Source organism: Galleria mellonella, unplaced genomic scaffold (assembly GCF_026898425.1).
Source record: "Galleria mellonella isolate WM207_F2 unplaced genomic scaffold, CSIRO_AGI_GalMel_v1 utg312, whole genome shotgun sequence".
Classification (NCBI taxonomy): domain Eukaryota; kingdom Metazoa; phylum Arthropoda; class Insecta; order Lepidoptera; family Pyralidae; genus Galleria; species Galleria mellonella.
The window spans coordinates 10,112,162-10,124,534 of record NW_026442074.1 but is presented as its reverse complement, the minus strand read 5'-3'; the positions used below and the strand labels follow the sequence as shown (position 1 = coordinate 10,124,534).

The following is a 12,373-nucleotide window of genomic DNA, read 5'->3' as shown; positions in this document are numbered from 1 at the left end:
AATAAATTATATATCTATCTAAAATATATGTACACAACGAGAAAGTTTAAAAATTAAAAAATATATATTTATATATTGCTCTATAGATATAAAACGTAAATGACGTGAGCAGTCTCTTAAAGGAGTGCTCGACTGATGAAATAAAATATTTTCCCCAAAGAAATACGTGTCGAAAATCGGTGAAAAAATTTTTAGGGTCCCACACTAACGCGGCGCGTTCAGCTGTTAAATCAGTATGGAGTGTTCTCTACATTTTTTGTCGTTTTTCAAGTCATGTTTCTTTGGGGAAAATGTTCAGTTTCACTACTAGAGTACACCCATGAAAGAAATACGAATGATCTCGATTTCACCGTGTATTCGTAGTCTTTAACAGGCCTATGATAACAAAAAAAAAACATATATTTGCATTAAAAATATTAAAAAATAATCCTTAAGAAATTTATAAAAACTTATATTTGGAGCATAGCATTATATGGGTGTGAAACATGGACAATGACGCAAAAGAACAAAATAATGCATGAGTCATTCGAAATGTGGACATGGAGGAGAATGGAAAAGATAAGCTGGACAGAAAAACTAACGAACGAGGAAGTCTTAAAAAGAGTGAATGAGACACGAACATTAATAAAAACAATAGAGAATAGAAGAGACAAAATGCTAGGCCATCTTATACGACATGACGATTTTTTAAAGAGCATAGTAGAAAAAAAATAGAGGGCAAAAGAAGAAGAGGAAGACCGAGGAATAACTACATGGGACAGATAAAAGAAACACTAGGTGCCATGTCGTATAAGGTAGTCAAGGATATGGCCTGGGATAGAACTGGCTGGAAAAAGATGCATGAATTAGTTGCACCGTCAAGAGGAAACTCTTAAATAAAGAGTGAATAGACTACATGGTAACCTGTGTACACGGCAACTATATCCATATATATTATTTATCTAAGACTAATTTGCTCACTTGTAGCCTTATGATATATGAAATTTATTTATTGTATCAGCTGTTAATTGCCTACTGCTACACATAAGCCTACCCCATAAAGGGGGGTTTGCTTTATGATAATCGACTCATATTTTTCAGAATTTGTTGCATTTTTCACAATTCTTACCAGTGGAATACCATTAAAAAAAATTGGACGTACTAATATGTCCATTTTTTTTTATACAATCCAGTAAATTTAAAACATATACGTAAATATATTGTTATGATTATAATTTTATATTTAAATCAGAACCATCGAAAACGATATAAATAATAAACCAACTTGATATTCCTATCTCAAAAACCTAACTTACCTGTATAATATGACAGAACTTTATTCCTTTGTTTTTATAGAAAAAAAAATCGAATCACTATGGTATTGAATAAAAATAATATTAAAAAACAAAAACTACTTACGTTTCCCGGCTAAAACACACAATTCACAACACTAGCCGCGTACCGAGACGGAGTGGCGCGGCCGAGGAACGTGCGTACACCGCGGAGTACCGGCACGGTCTAACGCAAAAATACTGAGAACTCGAAACGCGTCTACGGAACACGGGCCTGGGGGATACAGGAGTTCAGAACTGGGTGACTGCGGTGTTACCTACTATTTTCTGACATCTGGCCTATTTCGTCAGACTAGATTGAAGTAACCACAAAACTATGCTTATCCCTTAAATTATATAAATAGAGTGTCTACATAGAAATGCTTCGAGAAAAACGGGTTAAACTTGTTCATACAATTTTGCGTGATAAACTGTTATGAGTGATTCCTTTATAACTTCTATATTTATTTTGTCTTATAAATTCTGCACCTATTTAATGCGCAACAACTAATTTTATTTATAAAATAATTAAATATAGATACGTCAAGATACATTGTGTATGTAAGTATAATAATAAACAAAAGAGTCAGCTAATTTGACAATTAGCTGACAAAAAATTTACCCTTTTTGAGGTTCGATGCTCTCTCTATATAATTAAGGCTTTATACTAACAGTATAGTATTTTTTTAATGGTAACTTTGTCTGCACTAACGGTAGATATTGACAAAGTTCTAGTGAGGGATGATAAATGACGACTTTGTACAAAAGTCGATTGCTTGGGTACCTCTGTCCCATTCGTGTTTCTACCGTGAAGCAGCTGTGTTTGCATGGCTGTGTTTCGGTTTGAAGGGTGGAATATGGCGTGAATTTACTGGGTACAGAGGAATAACACCTGAGTCCTTAGGAATGGCAACGCATGGAGGGTATCATGGGCGAAACAGTATACTCTGTTATGTCCATGGTACTGCTCATGTCTATAGGTGACTGTTACCGCTTTCCATCAGGTGGACCGTCAGCTTGTTTGCCATTCTAAGTAGAATAAAAAAAAAGGTAATTTTTTTTGTGGGATGATAATATAATTGTAATCCCGCCTATGCTATCGGTATATGATGGTAGGGCACCAGCGAAGGATGATAAGTGAGAATGAAAGCAGGCCAGTTAACCAATCGTGATAAATCCCACAAGAATTAACCACGATGGTTTCCAGAAGAAACCGCGTGGAGGTCGACCTGATAGGGTATATTGATTATAATGAAGGTGTTAAATCCCCATTACTAACAATCCCTTTCCCCCTAGGCAGGTCAATTAGCCCATGGTGATTAATACACCTGGAATTCAACGCGATGGTTTTCAAGAGTATCCTCGTGAAGGTCGACCTGATAGAGATACATATACATGCTAATAAAGAGTGTATATATTGTTACATTTCTGAACTGTTAGATCCCATTGCTAACAATACCTTTCCCCATTCAGAAGATTAAATTATGATTATTAAATTTTCTTTGACTTCAAATGTCACGGAATGCATTTCTTCCACTGTAAATTTAATAAAATGTCAGCTGTCACCCGCATCATGCTACAATGCGCAAAGTATACATAAATCATTATACATCTAGACTAATTTTTCTCTATAAACGCTTCACCAATTATAACACAATTTTACTCCCATATTTCCTTTTTCCTGTGACTTGGTACACGTGGGATGGAGAGACTACCAGAGAGAGAGTTTTTACAAAAGTCGTTTGCTTGGACACCTCTGTCCCATTCGCGTTTCTATCGTGAAACAGTTATGTTTGCATGGCTGTGTTTCGGTTTGAAGGCTGGTATATGGCAGTGAATTTACAGGGTACAGAAGAATAACACCTGAGTACTCAGCAATGGCAACGCATAAGGGGTATCATGGGCGTAACAGTATACTCTGTTTTGTCCATAGAACTGCTCATGTCTATAGGCGACGGTTACCACTTTCTATCAGGTGGGCCGTCAGCTTGTTTGTCCTTCTAAGTTGGCCTTCTAACAATGGCTAATATGATGATGATGATGATGATGATGATGATGATCACTCAATGATTTTAATGATATCCCACACATCTAAATCTATTCAGGCATTGCATGCGATTGCGCGCATGTCGATTACTATCGCCACCGCCGGTTCGCACCTGTACTGCTCAGTTTGCTGTCACTTATCAGTCTATTTCTCTGCTCAATTCTCTGATTACTCAGCAGCCAGATATTGATATATTTAATGACAAAATAGATATATTTTTAAAATGTTGTTCATAATTTTTAAGATAGCTCTCTACAAATTTTGGGATACTGTAAGTGTGGTGAGTAATTTATAAATAAATAAATAAATAAATAAATAAATAAATTTACAAGTTACAATAAAATTTTAAAAAAACTTACATATTAAACATTAGCGGCCCGTCCCGGTGTCGCACGGCTGGACATTTTTACATTTTAAAAGTGGCCATTAAGGCTGCACACGCGACGAAAGCTTAAAAATGGAGTAACTTTTCCCGTTTTCCCAACATTTCCCTTCACTGCTCTGCTCCTATTGATCGTAGCGTGATGAAAAGTATACTATAACCTGCCCAGGAGTATGAAGAATAATTGTACTAAGTTTCGTTAAATTCCGTTGAGTAGTTTTTGTTTCTATAACAAACATACAGACAGACAGACAGATAAAAATTTTACTGATTGCATTTTTGGCGGTTTTTTATAATTATTTTGGATAGAAATATATTTCATGTACAGAATTGACCTCTCTACTCTATTATAAGTATAGATTACACTCCTTTTATAGAAAATTGCTTAAAAACGTCTAATTTTCCTCCTATTTCTCGGTTAATTTCGAGTACGAATCGAGTACAAGGAGTAAAAAGTCAATCGTGTGACGTAAGCTGTGTGAATAGGTGGCGCTGAAAGCACGGCGGCACCGTCATTAGAAACGAATTGACGTACCTACCCCCAACATAACGATTTACTTAAGGTAACATAATTTATACCAGATCTTATTTGTCGTGATCTCAGATCTTATGCTAATGTAATATATATATATATATATATATATATATATATATATATATATATATATATATATATATATATATATATATATATATATATATATATATATATATATATATATATATATATATATATATATATATATATATATATATATATATACTCGATGGTGCCTGTACATAAAAAATATTTAAGAAAAATTAATATAATAGGTCTCAATAAGACCCATTCTTTTCTCGTCGATGTCGTAAGAGGTAACTAAGGGATTTTTAAAAGTTTTGCTAGTAGTTGCCACCCTTAGCAGGCGGATTGGCAACCGCAGTTTGGTTATCGGTGATGTTTTAAGAGGGACGTTACTGGCCATTCCTCGACCATTAAGTTCTCTTAGTCGCTTCTTACTACACTTACGAGAAAGAAAGAGGTGGCCCATTCTGTCAGGACCATACAGTATTTTACTTACTAAATACTTAACCTCTAAACTCCTTTAGGGGGGGAAGGGATTGTTAGTAATGGAGACTGAGAATCCTATTGCTAGCAATATACCCAACCAGGTCGACCTCCTCGCGGTTCCCCCTGGAAACTATCATGGTTAATTCCTAATGAATTCATCATGATGGGCTAACTGGCCTGTTTTCATTCTCATTTATCACCCTTCACTGATGCTTCGCCAGCGTATCCCGTTTCACCCAGCAAAAAAAAAACCCCTAATCTCCTTGAAAAGTTCACTCAGCCTGATGACAAGCTTGCAATTGGTTGAATCTATCAAGGAGGGGAGAATCATTTCACTCCTCAATCATTTTCAGCACTGTTATATGTATATTTGAACATAGCTCGAGTCGAACGCGGAACGTGGTAAGTCAAAAGGAATTTGGGAGGAATTACAAGGAGTATAATAAAAGAGTTCAGCTTGCGGCTTCATTGACGTAGGCTTGTGCTTTAGTGACAAGAGAGTGGCGTATATTTTTTATTTTATTTTTTTATTTTTAAACAACTTCAAAAAGGAGTTATTTTTTATCTATAGTTTTATGTGTGTCTTACACGATATACAATCTGAATCTAAACTGATTTTAATAAAACTCTTTCACATTGATAGAATAGGTCTAAAATAGGTTACCCTTTCCTTTCCCGTGGATGTCGTAAGAGGCGACTAAGGAAGGGCGAGGGATGGGTAGCAGCGTTTCTTTTCAAACATATCTAAAACGTAACTGCGGTTGCCAATCCGCCTGCCAAGCGTAACAAATAAATACATTCACACAAAATACTGAACAAGAATAGCACTCGCATTACAGCCGCTCAAGATAAATGAATTAATTAATTTATTGTGCATACTGTGGTAATTACAGATTAATAAGTTGGTACTATGGTAAACAACACAATCTACCCTCTATTAATATTAAATAATTTCATTTAAAATAGATTTATATGATTTTCGGGCCAATTTTAGCGAATACTTAATTTTTTTAAAGCTAAAATGGTGACAAACAAGCATGCGGTTTGCCTCATGGCCAGTGATCACCGCAAACCATGGATTCTGATGATATCAGGAGAGTCGCCAATAAATTCCCGGTATTTTAAAAAGGTATACATACATTCTTGAAGGTCCCCATATCGTGTTTAAGAGGAAATATTAATAGATCACTTTGGTGTATCAAGATAAAACATATACTAGATTTTAAGTTGGATCTTCAGGATTACAACTATAAAACCGCATCCAATTTGATGCAGTAGTTTTACAGACCTCATATTTTATATATATATATATATAAATTTGAATAATTTCTATTGTATCAGTAAGATAATCGCTGCCACTCGACACTAAATGCACGCCCTTATTTAGATTCGCCGGCTTTCGAATAGCGAGCGATAAAAGCCATTACTCCTTACCGACGACAAGCCATCCGTTAAACGCTGCCCGCTCCGCCAATCACAGACGTCGGTCTATAGAAATAATTTCTATGTTAACATTCGGTAGGCGAAGTGAAATATTTTTCAACTTACACTAGAATTTGGGTGTTTTTAAACGACTACCAAAAATGGGAGTTTCCCAATTCGTCTGCATATTTTACACGACAGCCCAAAAAAGGACTTTTAAAGACTTATTTATGTCACTCTGGATGCAGTACGAATAATTGTACGAATACGAGATTTCTTAGCAATAAGACCGCCTTTTGTACTACATTATACTTATAGTTTCAACCGTGAAGCAGTTGTGTTTGCATGGCTGTGTTTCGGTTAGAAGGGCGAGATATGGCGTGAATTTACAGGGTACAGAGGAATAACACCTGAGTCCTCAGGAATGGCAACGCATGGGGATATCATGGTCGAAACAGTATACTGTGTTATGTCCATGGTACTGCTCATGTCTATAGGCGACGATTACCACTTTCCATCAGGTAGACCGTCAGCTTGTTTGCCATTCTAAGTTGCATAAAAAATTTAATTATATTTCTGTATCAAGGCTTATCCTTCTATTAAAACCATGGAGTTGTAGGATAAAAGTACCGTCAAGTGAATTTAACAATGCTCTGCTACCAAAAAAAAATATTTGTTAAGAGTACCGCTTGTAAGATAACTTTATTTTCACATTTAAACTTTAAATTCATGCCATATCCACCCTTCAAACGAAACACAGTCATGCAAACACAACTGCTTCACAGTTGAAACACTAATGGGACAGAAATGCCGAACCATCGACTTTTGTACAAAATCTCCCTCTGGTAATATACAAGTTATTAAATAATACATTCCCATACGACAAAATCTTTAATTAATTTATTTATTTATTCTTTATTGCACAATAAAATTTTGTACAAATGGCGAGCTTAATGCCATATGACATTCTCTACCAGCTAACCATTGGGTAAAAACAGAAAGCGTATGAAGGGCAGATATGGTGAAAAATATGTGACAATTATAGTAACACATTAAGGCAATACACAATATAAATATAATATACACATAAGGAATGCACATATAATACATAAACATTACTTTTAATACATATGGATAAACTAATACATATGCTGCATTTCTGTATCAATTTTAAAATGTGAAAACACTTATTAATGTTAGGCTACGATGGGTCTGATATACCCTTAAAAGATAAAAGCCTCTAAATAAAAATGATTAAAGAAAACTATTTTTGCTATAAATAAGTAGGTATGTTCTTTTTATAACGTATACTGTGTTTACTCTACCTAAATAGTCAATAAATACATAGTAAATTATTTGCAGAGGGAAACGTTGTTCAAAGTCGTTTATTTATTCTATCGCCAAGCACCGTTTGCATGTTGTATTTCAATTTAAATGGTGAAATATAGTATACGGCAGTGAAGTTGCTAAGTAGATTCGATCGAATTCCTACTGTCATAAGACTCTGCAATAGACAAGTGATACCTCTGCTGATGCAAGCGTTCATGGGGTTGATGGTTGATGGATTTACAAACACTTATTGTACAAATAGAAAGGTGAACATTCTATATAAACCAAATAAAATATTTTTTATTATTATAATATTAATAAATAAATATTTGTACATCGAAAACCTCTTTTGGACAACGACAATTAAAAATCGTCGAACCCTGGAATCGAAATCTGTAAAATTTAATGAGTAAACAAAGAAAGCCATGTGGTCCCGGCATAGAATAGGCCACCCCTTCCTATCCCATGGGTATCGGGGGGAATGGATTGTTAGTAATAGGAAGGTTAGTTCCCACTGCTATCAATCATCAGGTCGACCTCCACGCGGTTCCCCCTGGAAACCATCGTGACTAATTTATCGTTGAATTCGTCACGATGGACTAACTGACCTGCCTTTTCATCCTCACCATTCTTCCCTTACTGGTGCCCCGCCAGTGTATACCGATAACGCAGGCGGGATTACCATACCATTATCATCCATAATCCCGTGGGTATCGTAAGAGTCGACTAGGATGGGCAGCAGCGTCCTTCACATAACATCTCCAAAACCTAACTGCGGTTACCAATCCGCCTGCTAATTCTGGCAACTACTGGCTAAACTCCCTAAGGAGGCTTATGTTCAGCAGTGGACAGTTTAAGTTTGCCTCCGCCATGAGGGGCCATTTTGCCAGTAATTGCCACATTTGGCAGGCAGGTTAACAACCGCAGTTAGACTTTAATGAAGTTTCAAAAGAGACACTAATGCCCATCCCTTGTGCATTAAATTCTCTTGGTCGTCTCTTACGACACTCACCGGAAAAGAAGGAGTGGCCCATTCTATGCCACGAGCATACGTCAGTAGTAGATACGCCTTTAAATTACAGACATATATTAATACACTGTTGTTACCGTTAACGAACGGGCGTGCCGTATGCTTGGTACCTATCTATCCTTTCTCATTGTACACCGGAACACTCGAATTAACCATATTAAGTTTCAAGTCACGATCCCTAGTTGGCTCCAACGTTTGTCCCAAATGCTTCGCATTACACTTGTTTGATTTATTCGAGACAGGCCCACTAGAATGTTTTATGGCCAACCTACAGGATACCCTGGCAATATTTATTGTTTTGGCTGTATTTAAACACAGCCTATGTTTATGCTCTTCTTGTTTTGAGTACCTGCTAGGCTATATACACGTTTTACTTACAACAAACTTTTACCTACGACTTTGTCCACGTGATCGAGGTATGTCCATTGACCGGAATAGTACTCTATCTCCATCCTAAATATACCAAATTTGATGGATTAGTTAAGCTATGTTTTTATGCGTAAAAATGGCATGGTTACCCCGTCTTCGCTATCGGTATACACTAGCGGGAAACCAGTGAACGGTGATAGGTGAGAATGAAAAGGCAGGTCAGTTAGCCCATTGTGACGAATTCAATGATAAATTGGTCACGATAGTTTCCAGAAGGAACCACGTGGAGGTCGACCTGATAGCGTATATTGATAGCAATGGGAACTAAACTCCTCATTACTAACAATCCCTTTCCCCCAAATGAGGTGGTATTTAGGCACCAAGAGTTAACAAACAAACTCACTTTCACATCATCCATTTGGCAATTTTTTTTGTTGCGTTTATAATGATCAGGACATAGATTGTATGAAAGAATAATTAAAGATTGTGTCCCACAATAAAAAAACTACTTCATTTGTAGTAAAAACTAGTTATTTGGGTCTAAAAATTAAACTACTAAACCGATATGGATGAAACTTCTATAGGAATAATCTATAAGTATATCCTTTCAGACAGAAAGAGAATTGTCCAAATCGGTTAAAAACTTACGCAGTTATGAAATAATATACTTTAAAAAAAATACAACCGATTTGAAAATCTTTTTCTCTTGGAAGTCTCTTGAAAAAGGGAAGACTTGGTCTCGGTTTCTTTATATACCTATGCGAAACCAAAGCGGGAAGATAGTCTGAAATATTGGTAAAAAATCATCTAAATTCTATTTTAAATGCCTCTTATTATAATCACATTACCTACTTATTTAATGAATGCAATCTGACAATCGATATCCATTGAAATTCTGTTCCAAAGAGCTTCCCTTTGAACCAAACATAATGACTACAAATTCAGTTTAATCAGGTTTTGTGCGGCTCATAGTCATAAATTAGAGTTACATAACTCGCTCAGGTGGGTGGTGGTGACGTTCGTTACCATTTTCCACATCAGGTAATCTCATTATTATTTTTTTAATTTTCCAAAATTATTATTATTATTATATCATTTATTTATTTATTTATTCTTTATTGTACACAGAAAAAATTACAACATATAATATATATATATATATAAAATAAAGATGTACAACAGGCGAGCTTAACTTCCAGCAAACCCTGAGTGGAAAGGAGCATTAATTATTAGCGGGCAGTATGCGTACAATAATAAGTTTATGAGGACAGAAGATGCTCTTTTAATCTGCTCTTGAATATATTCAGCGATTGACTTTCACGAATATGCAGTTATCATTATTATTATTATTATCATAATCATCATTATATCAGCCTTTAACTGTCCACAGAGAAACGTAAGGGGGGTTTTGCCAATAGTTACCACGCTTGAAAGGCAGAGTTGGCAACCGCAGTTAGATTTTGCTTTGCAGATGTTTCAAGAAGAATGCTGCTGTCCATCCCTCACCGTCCCTTAGTCGCCTCTTACGACACCCACGGGAAAGTAAGAGGTGGCCTGTTCTATGCCGGGACCATACGGCCGAATATTATTATTATATCAGCCGTTAACTGACAGTTAACTGTTGAACATAGGCCTCTCCCATAAGGAGGATTTTACCAGTAGTTCCCACGTTTAGCAGGCGGATTGGCAACCGCAGTTAGGTATTGGAGATGTTCACCAGAGGGAGACTTTGTACAAAAGTCGATTGCTTCGATACCTCTGTCCCATTCGTGTTTCAACCGTGAAGCAGGTGTGTTTGCATGGCTGTGTTTCAGTTTGATGGGTGGGATATGGCGTGAATTTACAGGGTACAGAGGAATAACATCTGAATCCTCAGGAATGGTAACGCATGGGGGGTGTCATGGACGAAACAGTATACTCTGTTTTGTCCATGGTACTGCTCATGTCTATAGGCGACGGTTACCACTTTCCATCAGGTGGACCGTTAGCTTGATTGCCATTCTATGTAAGTTGTATAGAAAAAAAAAGTTTCAAAAGGAACGCTGCTACCCATCCCTCGCCCTTAGTCGCCTCTTACGACACCCACGGGAAAGGAAGGGGTGGCCTATTCTATGCCGGGATCACACGGACGTGGTAAACACTTAAATATGATAGAGTAACCACGTGATAATAACCCCTAACTCCCACAATAATACTTGAAGCCAAATAGCTACTTATCATTGAACCTCATTATATAAAGCAATAAATTAAACCTCCCAAAATGTACTCCGCGAACACCTGCTATTTTCTCTCAACTGTTAAAAGAATTCTACCACAATACAGCATATTTACAGAGGCTCTATCGTCCCGAGAGTTATTGACCTATCTTTATTTTTAACTCTATTTTACTAACCCAACTCATTCTTAATCCCAAATTTTGAAAGTTCGAACGTGGCATTCTTTTCAAGTGGTTAACAAGGATGGAATTGTTAGTAATACATATTGGGGGGGGGAGAAAGGGATTGTTAGTAATGGAGACTGAGAATCCCATTGCTAGCAATATACCCAACCAGGTTGACCTCCTCGCGGTTCTCCCTGGAAACTATCATGATTAATTCCTGATGAATTCATCATAATGGGCTAACTGGCCTGTTTTCATTCTCATCTATCATCCTTCACTGGTGCTCCGCCAGCGTATACCGTTAGCGCAGGCGGGGTTACCATACCATTTTAACCCATCAAAAAAAAAGCTCTTGTATTGATGCTACTCGTATACGAGTATATGCTGATAATTATTTAAAAAATAGTATAGTACATTCATTTATTTTAACATTTATTATGTAAATAGGTAGGTAATATATGTATTTATTATAATTAGTATTAAAATATATAATATTTTATTATATATTTTAATATTTTATTTAACTGTATATTTGTTTATGTATTAATAGTTGTAGCACTTCAGCTGCCCGCTAACAACATGTTTTCTAACTGCATTGGGTTGACTGGAAGAGATCTCTGTCAGAGATAAGTCCACCCTTGCTCACAACATTTATAAATACATTATTTTATATGTAACTTACAAGTGTAATAAAGAATATATATATGCTCTTTTTTTCTACCGCTCATGCGTTACCATTCCTTAAAACTATGACGTTATATCCCGTATCTTTCACTGTCATACCCCATTCTTAATTTTTCTCACCATATTTTTCACTTCAAATGCATCATTACTTGAGTCTATTTTATTTATATAGACTTAGGAACGCTTCAATAGAGGAGGCAATTAAAAATACCGTTCAAAACTCTAACCGCAACGCGGCATGCCACTTCGAGGGATTGGTATTTTTCTAATATTTCAACAAAGCGTATTTCTCGCTATACGTACTTATAAATACTTCATCCTTACTTCTCAGTCATTGATCAAAAACTACTAGATGGAATCTATTTACAA

At 36.1% G+C, this 12,373-nt stretch overlaps 1 protein-coding gene across 1 annotated transcript in view; it reads right to left on the bottom strand.

Annotated features, from left to right (window-relative positions):
• LOC116412867 (somatomedin-B and thrombospondin type-1 domain-containing protein-like) overlaps positions 1-1,548 on the bottom strand; it is a 98,493-nt gene extending 96,945 nt beyond the window's left edge. The window contains exon 1 of the mRNA XM_052895940.1: positions 1,399-1,548. The gene's annotated coding sequence lies outside the window, so the exon portion shown is untranslated. The remainder of the gene's footprint in view (positions 1-1,398) is intronic.
• Between the last annotated feature and the right edge of the window lie 10,825 nt (positions 1,549-12,373).